The sequence below is a fragment of the Giraffa tippelskirchi genome, chromosome 3, assembly GCF_054371585.1.
Source record: "Giraffa tippelskirchi isolate mGirTip1 chromosome 3, T2T-mGirTip1v1.2.pri, whole genome shotgun sequence".
Lineage (NCBI taxonomy): Eukaryota > Metazoa > Chordata > Mammalia > Artiodactyla > Giraffidae > Giraffa > Giraffa tippelskirchi.
The window spans coordinates 11247912-11268563 of record NC_137277.1 but is presented as its reverse complement, the minus strand read 5'-3'; the positions used below and the strand labels follow the sequence as shown (position 1 = coordinate 11268563).

At 45.6% G+C, this 20652-nt stretch overlaps 1 protein-coding gene across 16 annotated transcripts in view; it reads right to left on the bottom strand.

Moving 5' to 3' along the window:
* Positions 1–20652, bottom strand: part of RPTOR (regulatory associated protein of MTOR complex 1) — a 315148-nt gene that overhangs the window by 109106 nt on the left and 185390 nt on the right. The window lies entirely within an intron of this gene.

Genomic DNA, 20652 nt, shown 5'->3' with positions numbered 1-20652 from the left:
GCTAGAGAACAAAAACTGAGGGCTGGCCAAGGAGATGGAGCTCTGGTAAAAAAAAGAAACCCAGGCTTGGATCTGGGTGCAAAGGATGAACTAGAAATAATGCAGACCTTGTAGTCTCAAGTCAACCTAAATCTCTGTACAACTTCAACTTTCTTTCTTTTTTAAAAAATAGTTAACTAATTAGGCTGCACTAGGATCTTTCATTGCAGCACACAGATTCTCTGGTTATGGCGTGCAGGCTCAGTAGTTGCTGAGTGCCGGCTTGGTTGCTCAGCAGCATATCGGATCTTAGTTCCCTGACCAGGGATTGAATCCAAGCCCCCTGCATTGCAAGGTGGATTCTTTACCACTGGACCACCAGGGAAAGCCCTCTATTTTCAATTTGCAACATTCAGTCAAAAATAACCAAGCATTTATAATAACTATAAATGGAATATAATCTATAATAATTTTGAATCGCTATATTGTACATCTGAAAACAATATAATGTTGTAAATCAACTATACCTCCAAAAAAAACCCCCAAACCAGGCATTTATATGTTTAAAACCAAGAAAGACAACTGAGAAGAGAAAGACAGACAGAGGATTCCAATAATGGTGACATCAGACACCAACTTCACAATAATTTTACTTAATATGTTCATGGAATTAACGGACAGGATGGAAAAGTGGCTGAGAACTGGAAACTATAAAGTAAACTCTGGAAACTCTGGAACCGCAAAAACAATAATACAATATACTGCATTAAAAAATTCAATAGATGGGCAGAACAGCAGATCAGACAATACTGAAGACAGAAATGGAAGATGGGTCAGAAGAAAAAACACTCAAAATTAAGCAAAAGAGATGAGATTGGAACATAAGAAATAAATACATAAGAAACAGTGGATATTGTGAAAAGATCTAAGATGTACAAAGGGCGGGTCACTTTGGGAAAGAGCTGGGAAGTTTCTGATAAGGTTAAACATACACCTGTCAGACCACCTTCTACTCTTCAGACACAAAGTGTCTGGAGTAGGTTGCCATTTCCTTCTCCAGGAGATTTTCCTGATCCAGGGATTGAACCCGGGTCTCCCACATTATAGGCAGACGTCATACAGTCTGAGCCACCAGGCAAGTCCGGTCTCAGACACAAAAGAACACAGTATCTCTTCTACTTATCTGAAGCTCTAGAAAAGATAAATCTAACTTTTGAGAAAAAGCAGATCAATGTTTATTCGGACCTAGGGGCTAGGGTGGGGGATTAATTGGGATGAGGTACAAGGGAACTTTTAGGATATATTTTGAGAGTGATAGTGGTTCCACGGGTATATAAAACTGTCAAGACTCATCAAACTGCACACTGAAAGTGAGTTCCTTTTATTGAATGTAAGCAATATTTCAACAATGTCAATTTAAAAATGTAAAAAATTATGGCACTTTCAAACAATAAAAACTTTTCACTGGCAAAACTGCACTAAGGAGATAAAGAAAAATGAACTCATGGAAGCCCTGAGGTACAGGCAGGAATGAAAGACAACAGAAGATGTAAATATGTGGGAAACATAAGTGAGTATTCAGTTCAGTTCAGTCGCTCAGTCATGTCCGACTCTTTGCGACCGCATGAACCGCAGCACGGCAGGGCTCCCTGTCCATCACCAACTCCTGGGGTCCACCCAAACCCATGTCCACCGAGTTGATGATGCCATCCAACCATCTCATCCTCTGTCGTCCCCTTCTCCTGCCCCCAATCCTACCCAGCATTAGGGTCTTTTCCAATGAGTCAACTCTTCTCATGAGGTGGCCAAAGTATTGGAGTTTCAGCTTCAACATCAGTCCTTCCAGTGAACACCCAGGATTGATCTCTTTTAGGATGGATTGATTGGATCTCCTTGCAGTCCAAGGGACTCTCAAGAGTCTTCTCCAACACCACAGTTCAAAAGCATCAATTCTGCGGCGCTCAGCTTTCCTCACCGTCCAACTCTCACATCCATACATGACCACTGGAAAAACCACAGCCTTGACTAGACGGACTTTTGTTGGCAAAGTAACGTCTCTGCTTTTAAATATGCTATCTAGGATGGAGAAGGTCTATACCGCCAGCAAAAACAAACCGGGAGCAGACTGTGGCTCAGATCATGAAATGCTTATTGTCAAATTCAGACTTAAATTGAAGAAAGTAAGGAAAACCACTAGTCCATTCAGGTATGACCTAGATCAAATCCCTTATGAGTATACAGTAGAAGTGACAAATAGATTTAAGGGACTAGATCCGATAGACAGAGTGCCTGATAAACTATGGACAGAGGTTCGTGACATTGTACAGCAGACAAGGGATCAAGACAATCCCCATGGAAAAGAAATGCAAAAAAGCAAAATGGCTGTCTGAGGAGGCCTTACAGATAGCTGGGAAGAGAAGAGAAGCGAAAAGCAAAGGAGAAAATGAAAGATATTCCCATCTGAATGCAGAGTTCCAAAGAATAGCAAAGAGAGATAAGAAAGCCTTCCTCAGCGATCAATGCAAAGAAATAGAGGAAAACAACAGATTGGGAAAGACTAGAGATCTCTTCAAGAAAATCAGAGATACCAAGGGAACATTTCATGCAAGGATGGGCTCAATAAAGGACAGAAAGGGTAGGGACCTCACAGAAGCAGAAGATATTAAGAAGAGGTGGCAAGAATATACAGAAGAACTGTACAAAAAAGATCTTCATGACCCAGATAATCACGATGGTGTGATCACTCACCTAGAGCCAGACATCTTGGAATGTGAAGTCAAGTGGGCCTTAGGAAGCATCACTACAAACAAAGCTAGTGGAGGTGATGGAATTCCAGTTGAGCTATTTCAAATCCCGAAAGATGACGCTGTGAAAGTGCTGCACTCAATACACCAGGAAATATGGAAAACTCAGCAGTGGCCACAGGACTGGAAAGGGTCAGTTTTCATTCCAGTCCCAAAGAAAGACAACACCAAAGAATGCTCAAACTACCGCACAATTGCACTCATCTCACACGCTAGTAAAGTAATGCTTAAAATTCTCCAAGCCAGGCTTCAGCAATACGTGAACCATGAACTTGCAGATGTTCAAGGTGGTTTTAGAAAAGGCAGAGGAACCAGAGATCAAATTGCCAACATCCACTGGATCATCGAAAAAGCAAGAGAGTACCAGAAAAACATCTATTTCTGCTTTATTGACTACACCAAAGCCTTTGACTGTGTGGATCACAACAAACTGTGGGAAATTCTTCAAGAGGTGGGAATACCAGACCATCTGACCTGCCTCTTGAGAAACCTGTATGTAGGTCAGGAAGCAACAGTTAGAACTGGACATGGAACAACAGACTGGTTCCAAATCGGGACAGGAGTACGACAAAGCTGTATATTTTCACCCTGCTTATTTAACTTATATGCAGAGTATATCATGAGAAACGCTGGGCTGGAGGAAGCACAGACTGGAATCAAGATTGCCGGGAGAAACATCAATAACCTCAGACATGCAGATGACACCACCCTTATGGCAGAAAGCGAAGAAGAACTAAAGAGCCTCTTGATGAAAGTGAAAGAGAAGAGTGAAAAAGTTGGCTTAAAGCTCAACATTCAGAAAACTAAGATCATGGCATCCGGTCCCATCACTTCATGGCAGATAGATGGGCAAACAGTGGAAACAGTGGCTGACTTTATTCTTCTGGGCTCCAAAATCACTGCAGATGGTGATTCCAGCAATGAAATTAAAAGACGCTTACTCCTTGGAAGGAAAGTTATGACTAACCTAGACAGCATATTAAAAAGCAGAGACATTACTTTGTCAACAAAGGTCCGTCTAGTCAAGGCTATGGTTTTTCCAGTGGTCATGTATGGATGTGAGAGTTGGACTATAAAGAAAGCTGAGCACCAAAGAATTGATGCTTTTGAACTGTAGTATTGGAGAAGACTCTTGCGAGTCCCTTGGACTACAAGGAGATCCAACCAGTCCATCCTAAAGGAGATCAGTCCTGGGTGTTCATTGGAAGGACTGATGTTGAAGCTGAAACTCCAATACTTTGGCCACCTCATGCAAAGAGTTGACTCATTGGAAAAGACCCTGATGCTGGGAAAGATTGAGGGCAGGAGGAGAAGGGGCCGACAGAGGATGAGATGGCTGGATGGCATCACTGACTCGATGGACATGGGTTTGGGTGGACCCTGGGAGTTGGTGACAGACAGGGAGGCCTGACGTGCTGCGGTTCATGGGGTCACAAAGAGTCGGACACAACTGAGCGACTGAACTGAACTGAACTGAACTGTTTCCACCTTTTCCCCATCTATTTGCCACGAAGTGATGGGACCGGATGCCATGATCTTAGTTTTCTGAATGTTGAGTTTTAAGCCAACTTTTTCACTCTCCTCTTTCACTTTCATCAAGAGGCTCTTTAGTTCTTCTTCGCTTTCTGCCATAAGGGTGGTGTCATCTGCATGTCTGAGGTTATTGATATTTCTCCTGGCAATCGTGATTCCAGCCTGTGCTTCATCCAGTCCAGTGTTTCTCATAATGTACTCTGCATATAAGTTAAATAAGCAGGGTGAAAATATACAGCTTTGTCGTACTCCTGTCCCGATTTGGAACCAGTCTGTTGTTCCATGTCCAGTTCTAACTGTTGCTTCCTGACCTACATACAGGTTTCTCAGCAGGCAGGTCAAGTGGTCTGGTATTCCCATCTCTTGAAGAATTTCCCACAGTTTGTTGTGATCCACACAGTCAAAGGCTTTGGCATAGTCAGTAGAGCAGATGTTTTTCTGGAACTCTCTTGCCTTTTTGATGATCCAGTGGATGTTGGCAATTTTATTCCTTGGTTCTCTGCCTTTTCTAAATCCAGCTTGAATATCTGGAATTTCACAGTTCATGTACTGTTGAAGCCTGGCTTGGAGAATTTTGAGCATTACTTTGCCAGTGTGTGAGATGAGTGTAATTGTACGGTAGTTTGAACATTCTCTGGCATTGCCTTTCTTTGGGACTGGAATGAAAACTGACCTTTTCCAGCCCTGTGGCCATGCTGAGTTTTCCAAAGTTGCTGGCATATTGAGTGAAGTACTTTCACAGCATCATCTTTTAGGATTTGAAATAGCTCAACTGGAATTCCATCACCTCCACTAGCTTTGTTTATAGTGATGCTTCCTAAGGCCCACTTTATTTGGCATTCCAGGATGTCTGGCTCTAGGTGAGTGATCACACCATCATGATTATCTGGGTCATGAAGATCTTTTTTGTACAATTCTTCTGTGTATTCTTGCCACCTCTTCTTAATGTCTTCTGCTTCTGTTAGGTCCATACCATTTCTGTCCTTTATTGAGCCCATCCGTGCATGAAAATTTCCCTTGGAATCTGTAATTTTCTTGAAGTGATCTCTAGTCTTTCCCATTCTATTGTTTTCCTCTATTTCTTTGCATTGATCACTGAACAGTATTTAAAGGCAAAAAGATAGGACACTGAAAGATGAACTCCCCTGGTTGGTAGGTGCCCAATATGCTACTGGAGATCAGTGGAGAACTAACTCCAGAAAGAATGAAGAGCCGGAACCAAAGCAAAATGACAATAAATCGTCAAAAGTATGTCCTGAATAAGAAGAGAGGAGGAAGTTGAGGTATATGTATCAGCAACAGTAATTAAAAATGTGGCAGATTATAGGAAACCATAACATGGTATTAGGCTGAGGGTAGAATTGGCATTTAGGATGACAGAAGAAAATTTTCACATATTGAGGTAAGGGTAAGTCATTCCAGCTTGTACATAATTTAGCCTGAAGTTTATATTAAATAGAACAACCTTTCTTATGATCTGTTTATCATCCATTGTACATCTGCTTTCAGTATCCAGGGAATTCCCTGGAGGTCCAGTGGTTAGGAGTCTGTGCTTTCACTGCTGGGGCCAGGGTTTAATCCTGGGTCAGGGCAGTAAGATCCCATAAGCCGTGTCGCTTGGCCAGGAAAAACAACAACAACAATATCCAAAAGAATGTCCACTTTGTGCTAATCTATCTCTTTTGAAACCTTGAAGGGATGTAGCCCTGTCATGCTTGGTATATGTTCTTTGCTCTGATGAAATATAAAAAGCATGGTGCTGAAAACCACGCTTCTTCCAGACCAATTCCTCAGAGCTACTAAGAGGCTGTCTCCTGGACTATAGTCCTCAGTGTGGCTTGGATAAAACTCTCTTCTATCCCTTATTATAGGTTGTTTATTGATTATTTGCATCAACAGGGATTACTGATAGGAAAAGATGAGCTACATATTAAGAACACTGAGTACTCAAGGATGGACATTAGGGACCTAGTACATCCACATCCTCGGGGAACACAAGTGGCTTTCAGACTTTTTTGATCACAACTCCTAGTAAGAAATACATTTTGCATGGTCACCTGATATGCACATATAGATGATGATATGTGTAAATATACACATTCAAACAATAGGACCGGAGAGCATTCATGTTGCTAGAAAAACAAGGACATTCTCTATTTGTCTCTCTTTTTCTTAATGCAAGGCTGTGACCCACTAAACTGATTTTACAGACACTAATAAACTGTGGTGTTGGAGAAGACTCTTGAGAGTCCCTTGGACTACAAGGAGATCCAACCGGTCCATCCTAAAGGAGAGCAGTCCTGGGTGTGCATTGGAAGGACTGATGTTGAAGCTGAAATTCCAATACTTGGGCCATCTCATGCGAGGAGCTGATTCTTTTGAAAACACCCTGATACTGGGAAAGATTGAGGGCAGGAGGAGAAGGGGCCAACAGAGGATGAGATAGCTGGATGGCATCACTGACCCAATGGACATGAGTTTGGGTAAACTCTGGGAGTTAGTGATGGACAGGGAGGCCTGGCGTGCTGCGGTTCATGGCGTCGCAAAGAGTCGGACACGACTGAGCAACTGAATTGAACTGAATAAACCATGACCTGCAGTTTAAAAAAACGTTGACTTAAATGAAACTCTTGTTAATTTCTCCTGGAAGCTACTGGCTCAGGTTATCAAAATGGTTTGATGGTGAACATGGCATCTGAGAGATGTAAGAGATTAGAAAATTATATAATTTGACCTCTGAATAAGCTGACTGGTATTTTTTAAAACCCACACAGGCAGCTTGTTTCCTAATGATTTTTTAAAAATCTGTACTGAGCCTTTAAATCGAATGGTTTATGTGTGCAGCGCTGCTGTCCCTTTCCTTCTGCCTCTTAACAGCTCCGACAGAACAAAAGCCTGCCAGTCTTTACTTGTGAAGCAAATGGAGAAAAATGTATCTTAAAATTCTAGGGGGAGAGGAGTGATGATTTCTAAGGCTCAGTGGTAAGGAGGAGTTATTAATACAACAGTGGAGATGTTCTTTCTTTTACTGAATTTATTACACAATGATAAACTATTGCCCATTCCTGGAGCCACAGACAACAACAGCACCAATACTGGCACGAGTCCCTCTGGAGGCTGCAAAAAAAACTCACAGAGACCCGGGTCAAAGAGAGGAAAGGAGCAGCTTCTCATGTGCTTATTGAACATGTTTATGACACCAGGAGAACAGGTTCTTTCTATTACAGAATACAGAAACAAGTCAACCTAATTTTATTTTTTAAAGCATTCCCTGAAAGAGTGTATTTTCTTTGGCTTTCTGGATGTCAAGGCTGACTTACAGATCAACCCTTTCTTGAGATCTACAGGCCCAGGAGCCAAGCAGACGTCTCCTCCAAGCAGAGTTCTTTGGAAAGCTGCTAAAAAGCCTGTAACATTCAGAAAAGGCAGTTTCTAAAATGAGGGGGGCGGGGTGAAATCCAGACAAGCCTCAGGGAGCAGCCCTCTTTGGTCCAGACGGGCAGGGAGCACCTCCTTCCTGAGATACTCCCCTGCCTGCAGGCTCTGCTCTCTAGGTGCCCCTCCTTGAATGTACTGAGACACCCCCCTAAGACAGCTTCTCTATAAAGGAGGTGGGAGGAGAGGAGGGGGAGGGTGGAACTGGCCTCCTGAGCAGCAGACCTGGATGTAAGGCCTCCAAGTGTTTCACAGAAATTGATCCTGACCTTTCTAGTCCATGAAGAGCCTGGAATGCCAGGGTTACTCTATACCTTGTGCTGAGAAGGACTGCTGGCAGCCTTGCTGGAAATTCTGTCTCTTCCTGTCAATTGGTTCAAACACCGCAGATACAGTAGCTTTCAAATACAATCAGATTGTGTTTGCAATTCTTCATTTTCCAGGATAACTCTCCTCTGAGGTTTTCCTGGCAGGGCTGCATTAAACAGACGTGAGCTCTCCTCCTCCTCCCAGGTACCTGGGAGCCTGAGCCACAGTGACCAGTTACTCCTCCTACACCATAGACGTCCCCTCATCTTTCTTTGCCCTTGGAGACCAGACACCTAGATGCACGAAATGCCGGCCACCTCCCTTGTAAGACCTTTCCTGATATGTACCCACCAAAATATACCCTTCCTTCCTCTCCACATGCACACAAGAACTTGCAGAATGTTAAGAGACGCTTCAGTGTACACACAGCATGGAGATGAGGGAGTGGAATCAGAGGCCGGGGTGTGAACCCTCCAGGCTCTGCCGCTTCTCACTGTGTGACTTTGGGTAGTTTACCTAACTTCTCTGAGACTCAGTCACTTCATCTGTAATACCTAGCCCCACAGGAACTAGAAAAGCAGAGTAAGTTAACAACCTAACAAGTTAGCACAAAACCTGCTACATAGTAAGGGCTCAGAAAATATAGCTGTTCCTATTTATTTGCTGGGCTTTCCTAGGTGACGCAGTCGTAAAGAATCTGCCTGTCAATGCAGGAGACAAGGGTTTGATCTCTGGGTTGGGAATATCCCCAGGAAAAGGAAATGGCAACCCTCTCCGTTCTTGCCTGGGAAATCCCATGGACAGAGGAGCCTGGCGGGCTACAGTCCATGGGGGTCGCAAAGAGTCGGACACAACTTAGTGACTAAACAACAACTTATTTGTCATTAATACAAAACCCCTACAAGTTCTGAAACAAATTAAATTAGAAATGTTGGAACTGCCTAAATACGGTCAACCCCTAAGTTTAATATAATAAACATGATAATTTTATGAAAACCTAAGTTATTACATGGAGCACATTTTCACTTTTGTGAACTCTCGTTTTTCCTCTCTTTCCCTTAATAAACAGGTAGATTTTTTTCCACTTGGAAGTCATTTGTTTCTTGCTTTTCCCAGCATCACAAAAACTGTGGCCTCGGTCCGAGGGGCCTTACACATCGCCTCCTGGTTTGCCTCACCCCCACAGCCCTCGCTCCACCTGCTGTGCCCTCCCCCCTGCCCATCTTGTCTTGGGGGTTCTGACCACGGGGCAGTTCTTTGTGATACCAAGACCGCTTTTCCTGAAGCTCCTGCCAGGCAGCTCTGACACTGGCACTTCTTGATACCAAACAGATAGGTGTAATTTACCTGAATCTCATGGCTTTTCCATTATCAAAAGCAGTCACCTGGCATTTCTGAGCCTTCTCTGCTCCAGGCTAAATGTCCCAGTTCCTTACAGTGCTTCTCACCTGGCTGCCCACTCCATGTCCCACCATGTCCCTTCGGGTCTATCACCTCCCTTCTCTAGCTTTTTCTGGTTTTTGAGCAGTCATTTTGAGGAGTTGACCCAAATTAAATTCAGTTTACTAAAATCCTGACTTTTTCCACATCAGATTTTTCACATCCCATACTTGTACGTGTGATTTCTGGGGACTACTGTGAGATCTATATACATAATTCTGATCATCTGCATTTCATTCCTCAGCCTGTCAAGACCTTTTTATATTCTAGTACTGGGTCCACCTTAAAGTTTTCTTATATGAGCAAATTCTTAGTTGCGCTCTCATTATTTCTAGTAACAGTATTATCATGGTTGATCTGAATTTCTGAAAATTTTTTGCATCATTTTGCTCTACTATCTATGGTTAATTATTAGATGCATCCTTGCTGAGGCAGAAGAATGGTGCTGACATGAAGAATGTGCAAAGGTGAGATGAGCTGTTGCTGCTGTCACATCTAAACAGGCTCCTACTACCTGGAGCAGAAGGAGGAGAATTCTGACTGTGATTCTGGTGGTAAAAGGCAATGCAATACAGCTCTAAGACACCATACACAGCACACCAAATTGACCTGGTACATCATCCAAGGAAATAATCTTAAAGATCTTGCAAGAAGACCACCTGACCACCTTCTTCAGATAAGATCAGGGACAGCCCTCCTTGTGGCTTTCCAGTTATACCCATTCTCCATCTGACAAACACAGCATGTCCACCATGCTTTGTACCACCACCCCCTTTGGTGAAATGCTGTGGTTAACAGTTACAGAGCAAAGCATGGCCTGTGTTTCTTGTCACTGAACCAAATACTGCCTCCTCTGTGAAGCCCAGCCCATGGGTCCTCTTTCATTAAGTTGGCCCTGGAACCTCCAGCTTACTGAGGCTCTTTCCTCTGCTATCCACTCACAGGCCTTCACTGCCTGCCCCCTACACATTGTCCACACAGGAGAGGAGGTAAACCTCTTACTGAGTATCCAGTCCAATCTCTTAGCTCTAAGAGGCTTGTGGGCTACTGAGCTCAGGCTTTCCTTGTTAACAGTTCTACAGATATGAACCTGAGCCCCCAATCAGTTTCTAAGCTCTAGAGGACACATCATCTCATATACTATTAGTTGTACATCATCAACCCCCCAGGACCTGGCTGCTGGCGCTCCAACACCTGCTGGTGGATGGCATGGGAGAGTAAATGTCACCGTATACCCGAACAACCCAGCAACTGCAATTGGAAATGGCCTAGCTCCACTTCCAATTAAGGTACTAACTAAGCTTTTAAGTGATCAGTTCCCTCGTGTGATGCAAGGAATTGAGTCAGACCCTAAGAGGCCACCTTGAAACCACTAGGTGCGTTAATTTTAATACTAGACCAATGGACAGGGAGGCCTGGCGTGCTGCGGTTCATGGGGACGCAAAGTCAGACACGACTGAGTGACTGAACTGAACTGAGACCGATGAATACCATTCCAGGGCTGAACCTGGAGCACAACTGGTTCCCGGTTGGGACTCTCTCCCCTACTTCGCCTGGCTGGCTCCTTCTAGCCAAGTGGATCACTCTCCAGATACCCCTCCTAGCTGCTCAATCAGAGAAGCAACAGTCACTATGTTATAGCTTCCTTTGTAATTGCATATTTCTTTAATTTATGCTTTCATGTTTGCTTCTCCCAATAAGAATGCAAGGCCACATACCAACCCTTTGTTGAATCAATGAATGAGCAGCCCAAGAGAGAGATGTCTGGTTCTGGGTGTTTTTAAGCCTGGAATCTCAGAATGTGTGTGTGTATGTGCGGGCACCCGTTCAGTTGAGTCTGACTCTTTGTGACCCCATGGACTGAAGCCCGCCAGGCTCCTCTGTGCGTGGAATTTTCCAGGCAAGAATACTGGAGTGGGTTGCCATGTCCTTCTCCAGGGGATCTGCCAGACCCAGGGATCAAACCCACGTCTGTTGCATCTCCTGCATTGGCAAGCAGGTTCTTTACCAGCTGAGCCACCAGGGAAGCAGAATCTCAGATGTCCTTCTCAAAAGCAGGCATCTCGTGTGTGACTCATTGGCTTCTAGTTCAGACGACGTGCTCAGATCAGAGTGGGCGAGTGTTGTCTCTGGAAAGAAAACCCGGTGCAGTCACCAGGCGACGTGGTGGTTGGAGCAGGCAGGAGATGGCTCTGCCACTTACTGAACAAGTCACTCAATCTCCTTTTGTCATGGTTTTCAGGGTCTGAAATGGAGATGGTGCCAACAGTCACTCCCTGGACTGGTAGGAACAGCTGGACATTTGGGGTGCGCCAACATGGTGACAGCAGGGTTCCGAGTCCTGTATTGAGAGACAGGCTTTGGGACCACTGCTTGATGCAGCTGGCCTCCTCCCTCTCCGCTCAATGAAACGGCGTCCACTGCTGGGCTGTGAGGGAGAGGACGTGGTGTAGAGCTGGACCTCAACAAGCTCTCGGAGACAGGTCAGCAAGTAGACCAAGAAAGGAGGGGAGACAGGGCCAGCTTCAGTAGGGACGGAAGTGAGGTGAGGCACTAACTCAGCCTCATCTCTGTCACGGGCCTGCTGTGGTAAGTGTCTCTGGAGCACCAACAAGCCTCAAGAGACAAAGTCGCCACAAGGAAGGCCAATCTCTGCGAGACTGGAGGTACACGCTGAGCCCCTGCTGACTTTCCCCTCTCACCGCCTGATGCCAGCCTTCCATTAAGAAAAGCCACCCACACCACCATCTGTATCCCCGGATCTCGGGAATGACGCATTCTTTACAGACTCGCAGACACATTTTCCTCAGGACACCAAGAGGGCGCCCAGGGCATCAGGAGATGAAATGAGTGCCGCAGATGCTGAAATGCCCCGAGTGGCGCTTTGCAGCCTTTGTTTGGATGAGGAGAGGCCAGGATTCAGTCCCATAGAGAAGGAAATGGACGCTCTATGGGCGGTAAGCAGGCGCCCCATGGAGGTCCCGGGAACCTCTTATGCTCCCTGGGCAGCTCATCTACAACTTCCTCCCAGACAAGCTTCCTTCACGCTGGCTGATCAGCACAGGCCACGGGGGCCATATGGGGTGCGGGGACCCGCCCCCCTTCCCCTGCTGACTTGAGCAGGATCGTAGCGATAGGCAGAAAAGCCGGGTCCAGTCCAGCCACTCACCCCAGAGGCGGCGCTCCAAGGCCAGGCTGATCAATGCCTGACTGACGCCTGCTCACAGGCTGGGAGGACCTGTGACTCTTCCTTCACAGTGTTCCCACATTTCCGCCAATTACTCACATTCTCTCCCCTTGCGCCATCTCTTGGGGATTTGTTTTCCCCACTTCATTTCCAAATTAGCTGCCAGTGAATCATTACTCATCTTCTCAGTGACTGGCAGGCGTTAATGAATTACTGATTTTCACCTTCAACCAGCCGATACAATATATTTATGTTGGAAAGAAAGGTACTTTTTGAATTAAGATTGGTATCTTTTGATAGTTTTCCTTTCAAACATAATACATGTGTACAATTCCGGCTTGACAGTGGAGTAAATTCTAATCACAGCTGCTGAGTTTGGGGTGGCAGGCACGGGCTGCCACCAGACTGAGTCCCTCTGCTCACACCGGCCCCATGGGATGCTGCTTTCCTTCCTGCTGCGATGCTGGGACAGATCACCCAGCATGGCCTAGACAGACACCGGGCTGGCTAGTTGCCTGCCCAGAGCCTCAGTCTCTTTGGAATGTGGACAATAATAGCACCTCCCTTCGAAAAGGCTCCAGGAATGAATAGAAATTGAATATATGTAATGCCCTTAACACAGTACCTGGGACATAGCAGGTGACCAATAAATATCACCTATTCTTGTTCTTCTTAATTCTCAACTAAAGAATCGTTGGGCTACCCTATATTCTCAAGCCATAATTCATGTATTTTTAAAATTGGAGTATAATTATAATGTTGTGTTAGTTTCTCCTGTACAATGAAGTGAATTAGTTATATGTATACATACATCCCCTCCCTTGTAGACCTCCCTCCCTCTCTCCCCCTCCCCCTCATCCCACCCCTCTAGGTCATCACAGAGCACCAAGCTGAGCTTCCTGTGCTTTATAGCAGGTGCCCACGAGCTACTTGTTTTACACAAGGTAGTATATTATGTCAATCCTAATCTCCCAATTTGTCCCACCCTCTCCTTCCTCTCCTGTGACCTCCTCCTCATTGTATATGCAGGACTCATGACACCAGGATTCTTAAGATGGAGACCGTAATTAAGTCAAAAAAAATTGCTCGAGGTTTCAAAGTGAAAATCAAGCCCCAAATCCAAGCTCATCTTCAGCCACTGCTTCTGCACTAAACAGGGGCTAAGCTGCTATTCAAGGTTCTGAGGAAGCAGGACACAGCAACTCATTTTATTCAAGACAGTGGATTGTTAGCTATTTAAAATATGCTGTTTACACAATAGATGTTAATTATGAATAATTTTTTTGGTGTGCTCTGTGCCTCCAGTGATCAGAATACTAACTAACAGCCTCATGGAATAGCTTCCTCATCTTTCTGATTCCCCAGAGCTTTCTGAGTACCCTAATATTTCTAGCACTGTTTAAGCGTTTCATTACTTTGTTTCAGGGCTGAAAAATGTCCCTTAATTTCCAAGTATGGATCTTATTGCCAGTCTCTCAAAGGATTCAGAATATAAATATGTACTGCAGTGGCAACATGCCTATTCATCAGGCTGCTAGGTTCGCGTAGATAATTAGAAATTGGGAGATTTCTCAGAGAAGGTTCACTATAATTTACTTCCAGACACAGCAGCTTAATTAGAAAACAAATTCCTTCCCTAGCTTTAAAGATTGCTAAATAATTATAACACACACACACCACCCATGTCTCTTTCTCTGGTCTGGTGCTGAGACTCTAAACAACACGTTTCGCACATCTGACAAAGGTGGCTGAGGCTGGGAAGGAGTTAAGCCCTGATATCCTGGGGAACCTTATGCTGAGCTGCTGCATAGAGGCAGCTGTTTGAAACAAACCACATTTATCAAAGAATTATCGTACAGCAATTCAGAAGTGTGAAACTTTTCAATCAATTTCTCCAGTGATGGCAAAGAGGAAGGTGATGACAGAATTGGGTTACATTTCTGATCGTTTAGGGGCAGCCAGGGAAGGTGCTGGAAGATGGCTGGAAAGGCAGGTCATGCTGGTGAAGCCCAGCGCCACCTTCAAGCCCCCACACCTGACCTTGAGAATCTCGAGGCTCCCTAGATGGGGTCGCCAGTCGTGCAGCGTGCAGGGCAAGATTCCCTCTCCAGCTCATGCCAACATTAAGAGCCCGCTCCAGTCCTAAGGAGTGGTGGCCCTGGAGACCAGGGTATACACAGAGCCGCATGCAGGGGAAGGAGTGGCAGGTGAGGCCGGCGGGCTCAGGCCACGTGCCCACCATCCCAGTCCACGCATGCCAGGCCTCAGCATGGCTACTCACCCAGCTGTGTCAGGACCATTCCTCACACATGCAGAGCTGGCACCACTCGGGGAAGGAAAGGGGTGGGCAGAGGACTAGATGGACATTATTATTTTCTGCAGGTCATTAAACTTGAGGGAGGGAAACAAAACTCAACAATACAACCCGGTGTCCTTCTGGTTTTGTTTCATCTCTGTGTTGTGACTTGTCACTCTAGTCAGGTGGTATGGTGACCAGAGTTACCCTCACATTTAGGGGTGATGGAGAGGTTCTCAAGTTCAAGAATTTCCATGTGGTGAGCTGAAACCAGAGAGTCACACTGGATGCAAAATGCCTTAAGACACTCATGAAACCAGCAACATGTCAGTGGCAGCCCTGCCAACCCTCTGCTGACGTGTCGCCAGGAGCCCCCGACTCTGGTTTATCCCACCTTCCACGCAGGAAACACTCTCCCCACAGCAACGCCTTCTTAGGTGCTTCCTTGTTGATGGAGTTTCGTCCTCTCCCCCACCAATCGACAGTGCTTAGGATTTCATTAGCAATAACGAGCTGCTAAAGAATAAATGAAACAGGACCAAGGAATTGAGCAAAAAAGCCAATTTCTGTTTGATCCTGTAATTGTAACTAAGCATGAGTTATATCCTGCCAATTAACCTAGACCCACAAACGAGATGTATTGGAAGTCCTCGTGAGGTTCTCACTTCATCACCTAAAGGCTCCACCAGCTCACTGGCTTTTGCTGGGAGGGCAGGGTGAGCCTCTTGGGGAGAAGTGCCCACGACACCCTGCTGGATGTCCCTTGCACCTCTTTAGGTGAGTCACAGGCTTCGTCCCAAAGGCAGGAGAGCTTGTCCAGAGGATGGGCATCCAGTGGACAAAAGGTGCTTGATACAGTGAGAATGGCCATCCAAGGAGGGCACTGCAACTGAAACGGAGGTAAAGGGTAAAGCAGCTTGGACAGCCTGGCCTGCGGCAGCGGTGCAAGCACTCAGCACAGTGAGCAAGTAATCACTGCACAGGATAGCTCCTGCGTGAACCTGCTTCATCCACGGGCAGATAAACATCACAATGAGTTACGATCCTGATGGAACCCCAAGTGGCCCCAGCACATAGAGTGGAGACCAAACAGCCCCAGAGACGCGGCCACTGAGAGCCTGCTGCATCCAAGAGCTGCGTATTTTGACCAGAAGTCTCCAGAAAATGATGACAGGTGAAAATAATGAGACATCTTCCCCAGGACGATTCTCTTGAGTACAGAAACCTTGGCAGCCTGGAAGACTACTGAACACAGATGTGCTGTGTCTCTTTCTAACCTTGTAACTTCAAGGTCATACCTACTTCTTGAAAATGTTTCTTCTTATGGACTGTAAGCATAGTTGGGGGGAAAGTCTAAAAATTAAAAAAACAGAATAGCATTAAAAAAATATTTATTTATGGCTGAGTCGGGTCTTCATTGCTTTGTGGGCTTTTCTCTAGTTGCAGCAAATGGGGGCTGCTCTCCAGCTGTGGGGCAAGGGCTTCTCATTGCGGCGGTTTCTCCTGTTGCACAGCACGGGCTCCAGGTGCTAGGGCTTCTGTAGTTGCGGTGTGCTGACTCAGTAGTTTCAGCACACAGGCTTAATTTCTCCGAGGCACATGGGATCTTCCAAGATCAGGGATTGAACCTGTGTCTCCTGTATTGGCGGGTGGATTCTTTACCACTGAGCCACCAGGGAAGCCCCAAGAATAGCATTTTAAATGGAAAATCTCTCCAAGAAAGCTACAGAAATTAAGAACTTGTATCTACTCAGAAACAGATCTCATGGTGGTAGTGGCCGGGAATCCTGTGGAGCTATACATCTGGATTTTTTCTAGTGCCATGTAACTAAAGCCTATAGCTTGTCCTGGCATAAAGAATAAACATAATTCAACCCCGCACATTCACCCTAACTGTGGCCAGGCTACGAGGGGAGCAGCCACATAGCGCCTCCTATCGGAAACGATGACATGTATGGGTCTCACTTGAACTGTATGTTTGCTAAGTTGTATTCCAAGAACGATGACTCAGACCCAAACTGTTGTACCTTGAAAAGTTATTCACAACAAAGAGGTTCTGAGGTTTCTAAAATATCTTATTCTTACTTGCTTTTTGTCACCACCATCACGAGCCACTCAGACGAAGCTCCATTTGGGAAGCAAGTGTGGTTCATTTTGGATACTCGAAGCCTGTCGCAATTAATCTGGACAACAAGCTTTTCTAAAATGCAAACTTGTCTTGTATGGGAATGATCTCTTTTTAAACTACACTGTTGGACTTGTTTACACAATTTTTCAAAAGTTATGTGGTGGCATTCACCCAATGGTGGCTGGGGCTGGTGTATGAAAGACACTCTCCCCATGAACCACCCCCTCCCACCCCAGTCTTTATCAGAAATCCAATGGCTTCAGAAATGCAAAGTAATATTAACCATTATTCCCAGTGCAGCTTCGGGAAAGTGGTGAGAGAAAAGAAGTATTTGCAGGGGTGAAATGATGCCCACAGAGCCGACCACATGCTCCTCAATCTGCCCTGGGCAACACTGACAAATGCAGGGGTGAGAGGTGTGTGCCCAGTGAGTGTGACTCCCGAGGGTGAGGCTGGCCACGTCTGTCTGTCTGGAGTCTTTCCACTACCCCCTTTCCCTGCCCTCATTCTCACTCAGGGTGCTATTAATGATGTTTTTCTTTTTAAATCAAAACACACAGACACTCAACTTTTCAGCATTTCACCAACAGTGTAGCACTGCCTGGGACAGGAGAGGGGTTGACAGAGAAGAGAGGACACTGTGAGCCAACCTTCGAAGGGCCACCAGAAGTCACACTCGCCAGCTGAAAAGTCACTTAGCACTGGGGAGGGTGGAGTCAACAATGGGTGTTTTTTGGGAACATGGACGCCTACAAACTCTGAAGTCATGATTTACGAAAATTGCACTTGATAAAAGAATACTAAAATCATATCATATATAGGAGGTGTCTGCTTCTATTTTTCAATTCTCATTAGCCAGTTTAAGTTGTGAGTAAAGGTTTCTCCCCAACCTCAAACCCTCTTTGGTAAAATGTCTCTTGTCCATGTTTTTTTGTTTTATTGAGTTTTGAGATATCTTCATATATTCTGGATATAAGTCCTTTGTCAGCTATGTGATTTGCAAATATTTCCCCCCAATTCTGCAGCTTGTCTTTTCTCTCTCTTAGCAGTGTCTTCCAGAGAGTAAACATTTTAAATTTTGATGAAGTTCAATTTGCCAATTTTTTTCTTTTGTGGATCATGCTTAGGGTGTCAAGTGCTATGCACACTTTAAGTCTGAGAACGTGACGGGATGAGAGCTGGCTGTTCAAACACCAAAGTCTGGAAGAGCGAGGGCCTGTGTATAGGAAAGACCACAGAGAGATGTCCAGACACCTGGCCACCAGGCTGGCCTGACACTACCAGGTGGGAGGTGCCACCGAGGAAGCTGAAGCAAACCGAATGCCAGATTCCTCTTCAGAACTGTCTCCATGGGCCATCAGAAGTTACCTCGCTAGGAAGGAAAGTAACTTTATCACAGTTTAAATGGCTTATCTGAGAATTACATGTCTATGGTGATCTGTGGTACGGGTGATGGAGGCTCTGGCTCTCGGAAATGGGGGGAAAGTAAAGACCCACAGACAGAGTGCAGCAGCGCTGGTGAACGAGCTCTCACAGGAGAGCTTCCAAACTCGGAAATCTTGTCGGGTGACCAGGCCGATCCAACCCTTTCTTCTTTTTCAACTTCCCTCCATGTGATGTTTGTTTCTCGATGGCTGCCTTGTTTGTCTAGCACTTGTAAATGGTTTTCTTGGTCTCAGTCCTTATTAGAGGTGAAGCTGGCTTAGAACAGGGAGGAGCAGTTCCCCTGAGAGGACGGGTCCTGAGTCCTGTCTCTAGAAGTGAGTTGTGTGAGTGTGACCAGGACGGGGCGATTGTGGAGGCCGGTTAACAGAGCACTTAGCACCCAGCCCCCTGCTTCCTGACCACACTGACCCCTGGAGTGGGTCACCCAGTGACCCCTGGGCCAGCCAGCAAAGACGGGAACAGGGACACGAGACCACCAACGTGCTCTCCCCACCATGTAACCCTGAGAGCACCAGAGCTCTGATGTGGAGAAAATCAGCAGCTGCACCTGCCCAGAGCAGCACTATGTTGAAAAGAAGCACGGGTGCACTCTGCACTACACACTGGGGGCGGAGAGAGCCAGACCTGAACGCCCCCTGATCCTTGTGAACACGACACATTGAGGTCTGTGGTCCCTGCTCTGACCGAGCCAGCACAGCTGGCGCCCCGAACACCTACTCTGCTGCTGGTACCAATCCCAACCTCAACTCCCGCTGCTTCCCTCCCAGCCTGCAGTGCCCATCTATTAGCACCTCCCTGCGCCCAGTCTCTGCCAGCACTGCCTTTCCAACAACGGTTTTGAAATCTCCTCAACTGTGGGTCAGTGGAAACCAAGACCCACTCTAAACAGAAGGACCACAGGCCTTCCTGTTTGTCCTGCTTGCACTGGTCAATGTCACGCTAATTCTTTCTTGTCACAATATCCCATTTTGCTTGTGGACAAAAGCATCCTGAAGTAAACAGATGCAGTAACCAGTCACATGATTTCTTTAGACATTTTATCCAAAATTTAATGAAAGGAATTATACTCAATGAATTGTTTGCAGGTATCCTAATTATATTTTGTTGGCTCTTTCTTTTCAATTTATTTGTACCTATATTTTACATATCTATATTCTTATAAAAAAATTAAACAAGATGGAAAAAAATCAGTTCCTTAACATTGCTCCTCCCTGCTTCTTGCTCCAAATTCCACTTTCCTACCCAGAGTGGAGTGCAAATATTTTATTTCATGTCTTGTTGATCTGCATTCACACACAGAGAGTTATGCACGGTTCGGCAGCCCAGGTGGGTGTCATGTCAGTCTCTTAACAACAGGCCGCTCCCTGTTGATGCAAGTGTAGCCACCACACTCTGCATTCTCCCGTGGGGAACGCATGTGATCGATTCCACAGTGCACTTACGGCAGGCACTCAGGCATAATATTCTTGTGCATTTCCCCTGACACACAGGCAAGTTGTCTTCCAGGAGAGAAACCTACAAGATTTACTTTTCCTACTTGAGGTTAATAATTAAAATCAGGCCTTTCTGCTTTAGCACACGATTCTGTATATCAAGACTTAGGGAACAGTCCGTATGTTAATTCTAGAAGAAATGGGGTTCAGAGCAGAAGCATTAGGAACTACTGAGGTGAATCGGGATGAATGAAATGAACACGCAAACAAATAAACATAAAATGCAGGTCAAGTTTAGAGCTGTGAGATGGTGTACTGACCCAAAGAGGCTCATGACAGGAGCAGACAAGACAGCCCTGGGACCTGGGGGGACAAGGAGAAGCCAAGCAACCATCGCACACCATGAAGGACCCTTCCTGCCGGGACCACCACACCTGCCTTAGATAGAACGTAAAACTGGGTTTACGTTCCCCCGAGTGGGGGAATGGAAGGTTGCAGAACGTGAAAGGGAAAGTTGAGGAACATGGGGAAGATGCTAAGCTATGATCTGACTGTTGCAGTTGAGGAGCAGAGTGATCTCTATGTGCAGTGACTGGTCTATATGTGTAACGATATATACGTTTTTGCTTTGGTTCAGTGTCAAGAGTATTTTTAAATGTTCA